Here is a 9186-nt window from a genome sequence, read left to right as displayed (position 1 = left end):
TCCTGCTGCCCCGGGGCTTGCACCAGCCCCAGATCTTGCAGCTGGTCCAGTTGCACGATTTGAGAAATGGTTTCAATGTGGTTTGAGAAATTTCCAGCGGGAAGGGGCCAGGCCCACTTCAACAGGGGAGAGCCCAGGCTGCTGATCAGGGGTGCAGGACAGCCCCAGTATGACCAGTAAGAGCTGGCAGAGAAGCCCATTTGCTGCTGTCAGAGGTGCCATTGTCCCCCAGGAGCTCCCTGGCCTCCGCGGCGCCGGGAACGCCTCGTGCCACCCCAGGGCTGGGGGAATGGTGAGGGAAAATTGCTCCTGTCTTCTGATTTTTCAAACCATGTAATTTTCCACTCTGAAGTGGTTTGAGTTATGCATTTTTTTTTCCTCTTAATGTCCATTTTCACTTGATTTCATAACGATCTAGCATGTACAGGAAATGCTTAAATGCTTCTTTTCTCTCGCTGGCTGACTTTTTATATTCATAGGATGGCTCTGGCTTGAATAAACAAATCTTTTAACTTAAAATTAGAAACATTTCAATGAAATGAAAAAAGCTCAGTAGGATCAAAGTCTTTAACCTCATCTGAACAAAAAAACATTGGCCCTGTCAGATTCACCTTTGAAGAGGTTCTTTGCCTGCTGAAAGAGGAAGATACTTTCTTGTGTATTGAAAGCTTCTCTGTGAAGGCATTGTGATAACTGAACAGATATAACAGACAAAAATCTGCATCAGGTCACAAAACTCCTTGGGCTACCTAGGAAAGAGGATGATAATTTACTCATGTTTTTCTCATGTGCTGTTTTCTTGAAGAAAACACATTGTCTCTTTTTTTTTTTAATTTTCACTTGCTCCAGGAGCTGTTAAAACTCATTATTTCTTTCTAGAGAACAAATTGAGTTTTTTATTGTTGACTTTTTGATATGGCATTGAATCAAAGGTTCACTATTCTATATGCTTTAGGTCTGCTTCAGTTTTTACTGCCTTCTGCTTTGCCCAGTGATTGGTGCTGCTGAAAAGTGGGTCTGAAAATTTTGATTTGAGTGCTTAAAAATAGTTTATAGGGTGACAAAGAAGTAAAAATGTGCAATAACATTGCAAGTGACTCCCAAAATATTTGACACCTTTTGAATTATATACTTATATTGATTTTAACATTTAGTTGCCAAGTTACTGGGTACCAGCATTTTAATACAGCTACATACAGTGATTTTTCTTTTTTGGGTTTGTAGCTACAGTTCAGCTCTTCTGGCTTCTGATGTGAGAATCTGTCTGTAGGTGGTCAACTTTCAGTGAGATAGATTTATATATATATATATATATATATGTTCTATTATGACTGCATTAGGAACTCCTACATATGGGCTATGTTTGCACTGGATGTAAAGAAAGTCCTTGCTTCCCTTTGACTCAGTTGCCTTGGAGATGGAATATTCATCAGAGAAAATATAGATGAGCTGGGTAGCAAGGACAGACTTGGTGAGGAGAGCTGATCATTTTGAAAATGACTGGCTTAGGACATTTCATTTTCACCTGGGAACAGCAGCACACTTGGCTGTAATTAGTGTTTCTATGAGTTGAGTTTTCTTTGTGCTGCTTTTCTGGCTGGACATGGGTGGGGTCCACAGTGTGGGTGTGGGTGGGGTCTGGTGCAGAACCCCAGCGCTGAGTTTGAGCATCCTGCCCTAGTGCAGGTGTCCTCACTCATGGCAGGAGGATTGGAACCAGGCGGATTGGCCTCCAGGCTTCCAACCCAAAGCATTCCATGATTCCATGATTCTGTGACATTAGGACCCTGATCCTGTAAATGCTTGGGTTATCACCTGATTTCCTCACTCAGAGCCTCCTGAGAGGCTCCTTGTGTGCTTGATGCTCAGCATGTGCACGAGCTTGTGCGGGGCTGGGGCTGCCAGATCCCCTCAATTGCCACATCATTGGTGACCGTGATCCCCGAGCTGCTGCTTCAGCTCTCCAACACATCTCTCTTGCACTGTAAATTGAACTTCTGTTTTCCAATGAATGTGTGAGTATATGGACTATTGTGCCTTAAAGTCCCACCCTCGTTTGAGCCTCTGTAAATGTTCTGTAAATCCGCAATCTGTCCATCGCTGGTATCTCTGTGCACTCTCTCCAGATCTGATTTGGTACTTGGCAGGACCTTGGGAAACCCAACCCTGACCTCAGTTTGCCATGAACACAGAGGGGATTTGCCAGGTCCCTCTTTTCTTTTTTTCAGATTGCTTTCCTCTCCGACATTCATGAAATTCTGTTTGTCTGGGTTCTGCCATAGTTGGGCTCTGGGCTGCCTGCAGCACCAGGAGCCCCTCGTAGGAACTCAGAAAGTTGTAAAAAAGTTGTCTCCAGATTTTAAGCACCACCTGTGGAATGTTCCCAGGAGGGAATCACAGCTGCATATGGCAACTGTGGCAGATGTTGTCAAGTATATCATCATATATTTGACACGATTGACAAAGCAGAGAAGGGAACATCTATTTCTATTGAAATGCATGAGCCTGCATTATGTTAAATACATGGTGATTATACACCAAATAATTGGAATAATACCTACTGGTTCTGTAACAAAAAAAAAAAGCTTTTTAATGTTTAAAATTACCTGGGACCTGACTGAAGGTTTCTATGAAATTGTTTTCTAAAGTGAATAGTAGAAAAAATGTATATGTATTTTAAATATACGTATGATGTGCATGTTATTAATAAAGATCTATTTCTATTGAACCAGATGGACTCTTGTTGATTGTATGTTGTTTGGTTTACAAGTTAGCATGTAATGTTTCTAAAGAGAAGTTTCTAACTCCATCAATCCCCTAAAAAAATTACAACCACAGATCCTTTGAAGGACCTGGATCAGAGAGTGAACCTGGGGTAATTCCTCTGTCATTCACTTGTCCTGCCCTGATCCCATTGTTCAACTTGCCTCTGGACTTGCAAGACCCTTCTTATTTTCCTTGTTTATGTATTTTATTTCAAAATTTGCAAGGAACCATTTTCCTAATGATGTTCTGCAGGGCATATTCCAGATGCTGCCAAAGGGTCAAAGCTAAAATAGTTAGCTTCTAAAGCCTTTCAGAAAAATGAGATTTTTTACTAAAAATCCTGATTATGACAGAAAGATCACCATCTTCCTTACCCTCAGGAGTTTTCTTTAGGATTCTTTTCTTGAAGAAGCTGAAGTGAAACACTGAACATATTGAAGAGATACTGAAAAGGAGAAATATTTACGAAGGATGGGCTTTCCCCTGTGGGCAGGAGCCTCTTGAGGCAGTCACAAGGAAACATCTTCTAGAACCAGGTGCTTCAGCTTCCATGTCCAGCCAGGACTTGGGTACCACCTGGGCTGCAGGTCCAAGTTTTGTAAAGACTGAACCCCCCAACCAGGTGCCATAGGCACAGCAGCACAGCAGTCACCTCCTGTGAAGCTGTTGCATCAGGAGACAAGAGCTGGATGCTTCAACCTGAGTAAAGCTCTGAAACCACTGATCCTGAGCCCCCTACATGCCTCATGTGAATGTGGCATTGCCAGGATTAGCAGCCACCACTCAGATCCTGGGATGGTCCTTACCAGACACCTTTACCTGTCTCTGAACCACTCCTCTTTTCAACCAAAATCAAAACCTAGACCTTGGCCTGGGGATGTGCATGACTTAGAGGAATGGGCTTGCTGCATGTCTGCAGTTTGAACCTGTTTTTGTGTGAATGACCAAGGGTCTCTGGCACAGAGAAATATATTCAAATGCCCAAAATTCCTCCTGGATGCAGGTACTCAGTTTGTGATAATTGTGAGTGGGGCTGGCTCAGCCTCACCCCCAGTGGGCGCAGCTGTGAGCAGCACTGACAGCAATGAGCCATGGAGTGCCCAGGGGCACTGAGCAACCACCAAAGGGAGCAGAGGGCACACAGGTGCAGGGCATCAACAGGAGAGGATAAAAGGTTGGGCTGAAGAACAAGAAGGGTGGGTGTTTGAAGCCTTTTGGAGTGGTGTGATGTTGCTCTATATAGGTTGAATCTTTCTGAAATTGTTTGGGCATACTCTGTGTATTGTGGCTGTCTCAACTGTGACACCTGGGCACCTTGGTAGGAGCTGCCACCTCTGAGGATTCACCACACAGGTAAGGTGTGCTGAGGCTTCCTTGGCCCAGCTGTGGGGAGAACTGCCTTAGTGTGGCAACCAAAGGCATTGGAGCAGCTTCCCACCTCCCAGAACAGAGGCACTGGCTTGTCCAACACAGGCAAACCCTTCCCTGCTATGGATCTTTTCAAGGTCATGGGGCTCATCCTGCCACAAAGCAAATTCAGCTGCAGAATTAAGGTGGGGTCCTCTGTGCCAATTCTTCTGCTGCTTAAGGAGTTGATGAAAATACCATGGCCGGACCATTGTGGGCTTGCTCTGCACTCAGCTGTATTTTCTTTTGAGCTCTTTACAGCCACTTTGAATTGAAGTAGCTGCTGGGCTGCCCTACCCTGGCACTGCCAGCCCTGGCACAGGACCCAGGGAACCCAGCTGGGAGCTATAACTCATCATTACATCCCACCCCTGGTGCATTTCAGGGCTTAATTAATCCAGGCCCCAAGATAAGCAGTGCTGGTGGCCAAACCAGGTGATGCTTTGAGTGCTGTGCTGAGCCCTGCAGCCTCCCAGCTCTCCTAATCCAGTGGGGGGCTCTGCTCTGCCTTGCTGCCCACAGGCTGATGTGCCACTGATGGGAAATTGTCCCCAGTTAGGCTGAGTGGTGCCAAATTGTAGCTCTTATTGGTTGAAGGAGTCTTTTTTTTTGGGGACATAAACTGCTTATTGGAAATCAATGCCAATTTTCTGCAAGGAGGTTTGTGTGTAACATCTGCTGCCAGGGGAGGGGAAGGATGGCTGGAAAGGAAAAGGTCTTTCTCCCTGAAAGGTGCCAGAATCCCCTGTTCATAGTGGGGAAGCTGCAATTGCTCTCCCGTGTCTGAGGCTCAGGGCCATGCAGACATTTCAGGTGTGCTGGGATCATCCCATTACAGAGTTCCCTGGGTTCTGCACCAGCTGCTCCATGAATCTGGGCTGGCAGTGCCAGGGTAGGGCAGCCCAGCACAGTCTGGACACCTGACAAGCCCACAGCCCATGCTGGGGGGAGCCACAGGAGTTTTGGGATCATCAATCCCACACCCAGAAATCATTCCAAAAGGCTGGGTGCACCATGGGATGACATTCCAAAAGGCTGGATGAACCATGCCCCAGGCAGACAGGGTCTCTCCCAGAGCTCTCGTGAAGGCAGGGGTGGCATCTCAATGTGGTATTATCCAGGGAAACATTGGGATTTTGCAGGTAGATGGAATTGCAGGGTGGGACTCTGTGAATGCTCCCAGTGGGACAGTGCCATAAGGTCCTGCACTGTGTTTGCAGGTATTAATGCAGGTCCTGTGTCGCAGACATTCTCCTTGTGAAAAATCCTTTCCTTAGGATTTTTCCTTCTGAGAATCTGTGGCCTCAGAGATAGACATAAACAATAGGTTATCTGCTGCTGTGGAATGCAACAGGTCAGTCTGGATTGGCCCAGCTTGGATGTTTAGAAATAATGGCCAATCCAGAACTGAGGTCTCTCGGAGAGAGTCCGAGAGAGCGGGGTTTGTTATCATTCTTTACTTTTCTATTCTTAGCTTAGCAAGCTTCTGAAAAGCTCTCCTGCTTTTTCTTTTCAGTATAGATATAATGTAGTATATACATATCATAAAGTAATAAATCAAGCCTTCTGATAATGGAGTCAAAGATCTCATCTCTTCCCTCACCCGAGAACCCTTGTGACCACCGTCACAGTCCTGCATGGCCAGATGCAGAGTGTGATATCCCACAAAGATATCCCACCATGGGATATCTCACCTTCTGATAATGGAATCAGAGTGCTGTTCCTGATGATCCCAATGAGAGGAGTCGCTGGCTCACAGCATTTTCCAGGAAAAAAAAAAGCTTTTTTTTTCTGGAAAATTTTGTGTTTAAGGCCAATGGGCATCTCAGTACCCTTTAGGAGCACAGGTCTAGCTGCAGATGGCTGTGGTGAAGACAAATCTGCCCTGGAGGGGAGACAGAGATTGTCTGGCTGCTGCTCAGACAGGTGGTTTGCAGAATGCAGAGGTTGGTTTGGGAGCACCAGAATTAGGACAAAAAAACCTGGGCTGGAAGTTCTCAATTCCCAGAAGTTTTGCATTTGCTACCAAGGAATTCCTCTTCTCCTGGGGTTGTTTTACCTGGCAGTTTGTGTTCTGGGAGATGGGTCTGAGTGAAGACATGACCAGGGGCTGATGGACTGGCACAGAGCTGTCTGCTCTGGTTCCACGTGGGATAAAAAAATTAATGGTGGAAGAGAGACTTGTCATGAGGCTGGAAAAGCCCACATGGATCTTGCATTTGCAGTTCTCAAGGCTGGGATCACCTGGAAAGCAAGGGCAAGCTGCAGACAGCACAGGGCTGTAGTGAATGAAATGCTGGTACCCTGGGGACAGAGCCTGCCCTCCAGGACACCTTGTCCCTCCTTCCCCGGGCAGGTTGCTGCTCCCCCAGCGGTGCAGGGCAGGTTTTGGGCCTGAAGATGGCACTGCTGCATTGGAGGAGTGCTGGAAAATTGCTGCATGGAAAGCAGGAGGGCAGAGCAGCTGAGAGGGGCTCAGGTGAGGATGCAGTGGTGGGTTGGGGCCCTGTTGGCCACCCCCAAAACAAGGCCTGTATCTGTACCTCTCTGCAGCATCATCCTGAGTTTTTCCATAGCTTTTGGCCCCAGAGAGTGTCCAAATATTGCTAGATTGGTGTAAACTCTCTCCTGTGCTCTCTTAAGAAGATGTAACTTGTGTGTTGCTTGCTGAGCTCTGCAGAGGTCCTGTGTGAGCAGAGCAAAATGGAAGGAGCTGCTCTAATTTACAAGGGACAATTCCCTTCTTGCTCTGGTAGTTAGAAGATGGATGGGAGTGTGCACCCAGGCTCTGCCCAGGTGCTCCCATCAGGTAAAACAGCAGCGGCCAGAGCCAAAAGGTGTGAATGAAGTTGTTTTTTTGGGCTCTTTCTCTTCCTTCCTTACACTTCTTGAAGGACCCGAAGAAGCAGCAAACAATCTCTAAACTGTGCAGGTAAGAATTAGACCCTGCAGGAAGGGAATGATGACTTTCCCTGACCCCTGGATGAGCAAGGAGTCCCAGCTCTGTTGTCTGACCATCAGCTTTGGCTCTGTTTCATTGCAAAGGTGATGGGAGACCATCTGCAATTAGGGTGGATGGGCAGTGATGTCTTGAGCTGGGTCTGGATTTGCAGATTTCTGTGCATTGGCACCCCCAAAGGCCACCAAGAGAGAGAAGAATTCTTTGCTCATTACACACAAAATCTGACTCTCTTTCTCCTCACCACTGGAGGGCTGCATCTGCCTGCAGACTCTATTCAGGTTACCCTAAACCCAGAGCACCTGTCACTTCAGGAGATGCGTTGTGCCAGTGTAATTGGGGAAGGCTGAAAAGCAGAATCTGTTTTCTTTTGGGAAAAATCTGCTGTAAACTTCACTGGTTTGCAGTGCAAGTGCTTTTTTTCCCCGTTGGAAGCTTTGTGGTTAGTTCTAATAAAGGCAGGGAGGGAAAGGAGGGGATTTTTTTTCAGGATAGCAGGGCCGTGAAAATAAAGCTTTATCTTGTTTTGTGCTGAAAAACATAAATTAAATACTAGTGCCATTGGAGATGAAGAGGTCCTTGATCTCCTGATTTTACTCCCAGCCATCTATTTCTGAGCTGGACAGTGGTTCCCTGAGGCTCAGCCCCTCTGGTCTCCAAATCCAAGCCCTTCTCAGTCCCCTTGGGATCAGCTTTCTGCAGAGCCTGGCAATGGGGGCTGGGCTCCCTTTTCCTGCTTCACTCCCAGGACTGAAAGGTGCAGTTGGGCAGCAGGAGCTTGACAAGTGGAATGTTTCATCTGCTGATGTGTTACAGTGTGCTGAAGAGTTGTGCCTCTCCAGGGCTCTCTACTCAGACTGTTGTGCCTTTTTTCTTTCAGTTTCATACAGAATTTGCAGATTTCTATTCTAGCTTTGAGCTCCTGTAGCTTGGAGACACAGGAGCAGCAAGACAGGCATTGCCTTAAGCCATGCCCGTCCCCTTTCTACCTCTGCAGGGTGGTGAAGTTTGATGATTGACTCTCGGGCAGGGCTTCCTTGGGGATGGGAAACCCTTGGGATGACTGCCCTGGGGACGATTCACTCTTGGCAGAGTGACTTTGTTGTTTGTCCCGTTGGACCCATCACCTTTTTCTCCCACCACCCTGGGCTCTCACTTCCAAGGGCGGCTGGAGGAATTCAGCTTAAAGCAGTAAAGTTCCTGCCATGGATTGAATAAAGCTCTGCTTGGACTACAGAGGGCAGCAAATCATTCAGAATACAAAAGGCTTCATCCATGGGTGTTTTAGCTGCTCTGCTGGAGAAGTTCCCTGCAGCCGAGAAGAGGAATGGAGCTCCAGTGCAGGGACCAAGCGACAGCAGGGTCCCTTCCTCACCGAGGGTGGCTGCTGTACCTGTGGCTCTTCTCCACAAACTCCTGAGGAAGTGTTTGCCAGTAGAAGCTACCTGGGGTGGAAAATTGTGCTTTGTGTTTTCCAGGCTATGGTGTGATATTTAAAGTTGTTTTCTCCCCCGTGTAGCTATGTGCTCTCCCCTGAAAAGACAGAGGAGCAAGCAAGGAAGGGCTGCCAGGTTAAAACCACAGGAAGGTTCTCCATGGATAAAGTCTTCTGCATTGATTGCAGGTGTTGCATGTGCACACAAATCCCTCTACACCTTGGTGTTTGTGCTTCTTGCTAGGAGTGGGGCAGGGAAGTGTGTAACTGCTTCAGTGAAAGCTTTTGGGGATTTCTTAAAGAAATCTTTCATGGAACTGTGACGGTGTTCACAGGGGTCTGAGGATGAGGGAAGAGATGAGGATCTGACTCCATGTTTCAGAAGGCTTGATTTATTATTTTATGATAATTTTATATTATATTAAAACTATACTAAAAGAATAGAAGAAAGGATTTCATCAGAAGGCTAAGCTAAGAATAGAAAAAGAAGGAATGAAAAACAAAGGCTTGTGTCTCGGACAGAGAGTCTGAACCAGCTGACTGTGATTGGCCATTAATTAGAAACAACCAACATGGGCCAATCACAGATGCACCTGTTGCATTCCACAGCAGCAGATAA

Source organism: Geospiza fortis, unplaced genomic scaffold (genome assembly GCF_000277835.1).
Source record: "Geospiza fortis unplaced genomic scaffold, GeoFor_1.0 scaffold23, whole genome shotgun sequence".
NCBI lineage: Eukaryota > Metazoa > Chordata > Aves > Passeriformes > Thraupidae > Geospiza > Geospiza fortis.
The sequence above is the reverse complement of the archived record's forward strand: the minus strand, read 5'-3'. Positions refer to the sequence as shown.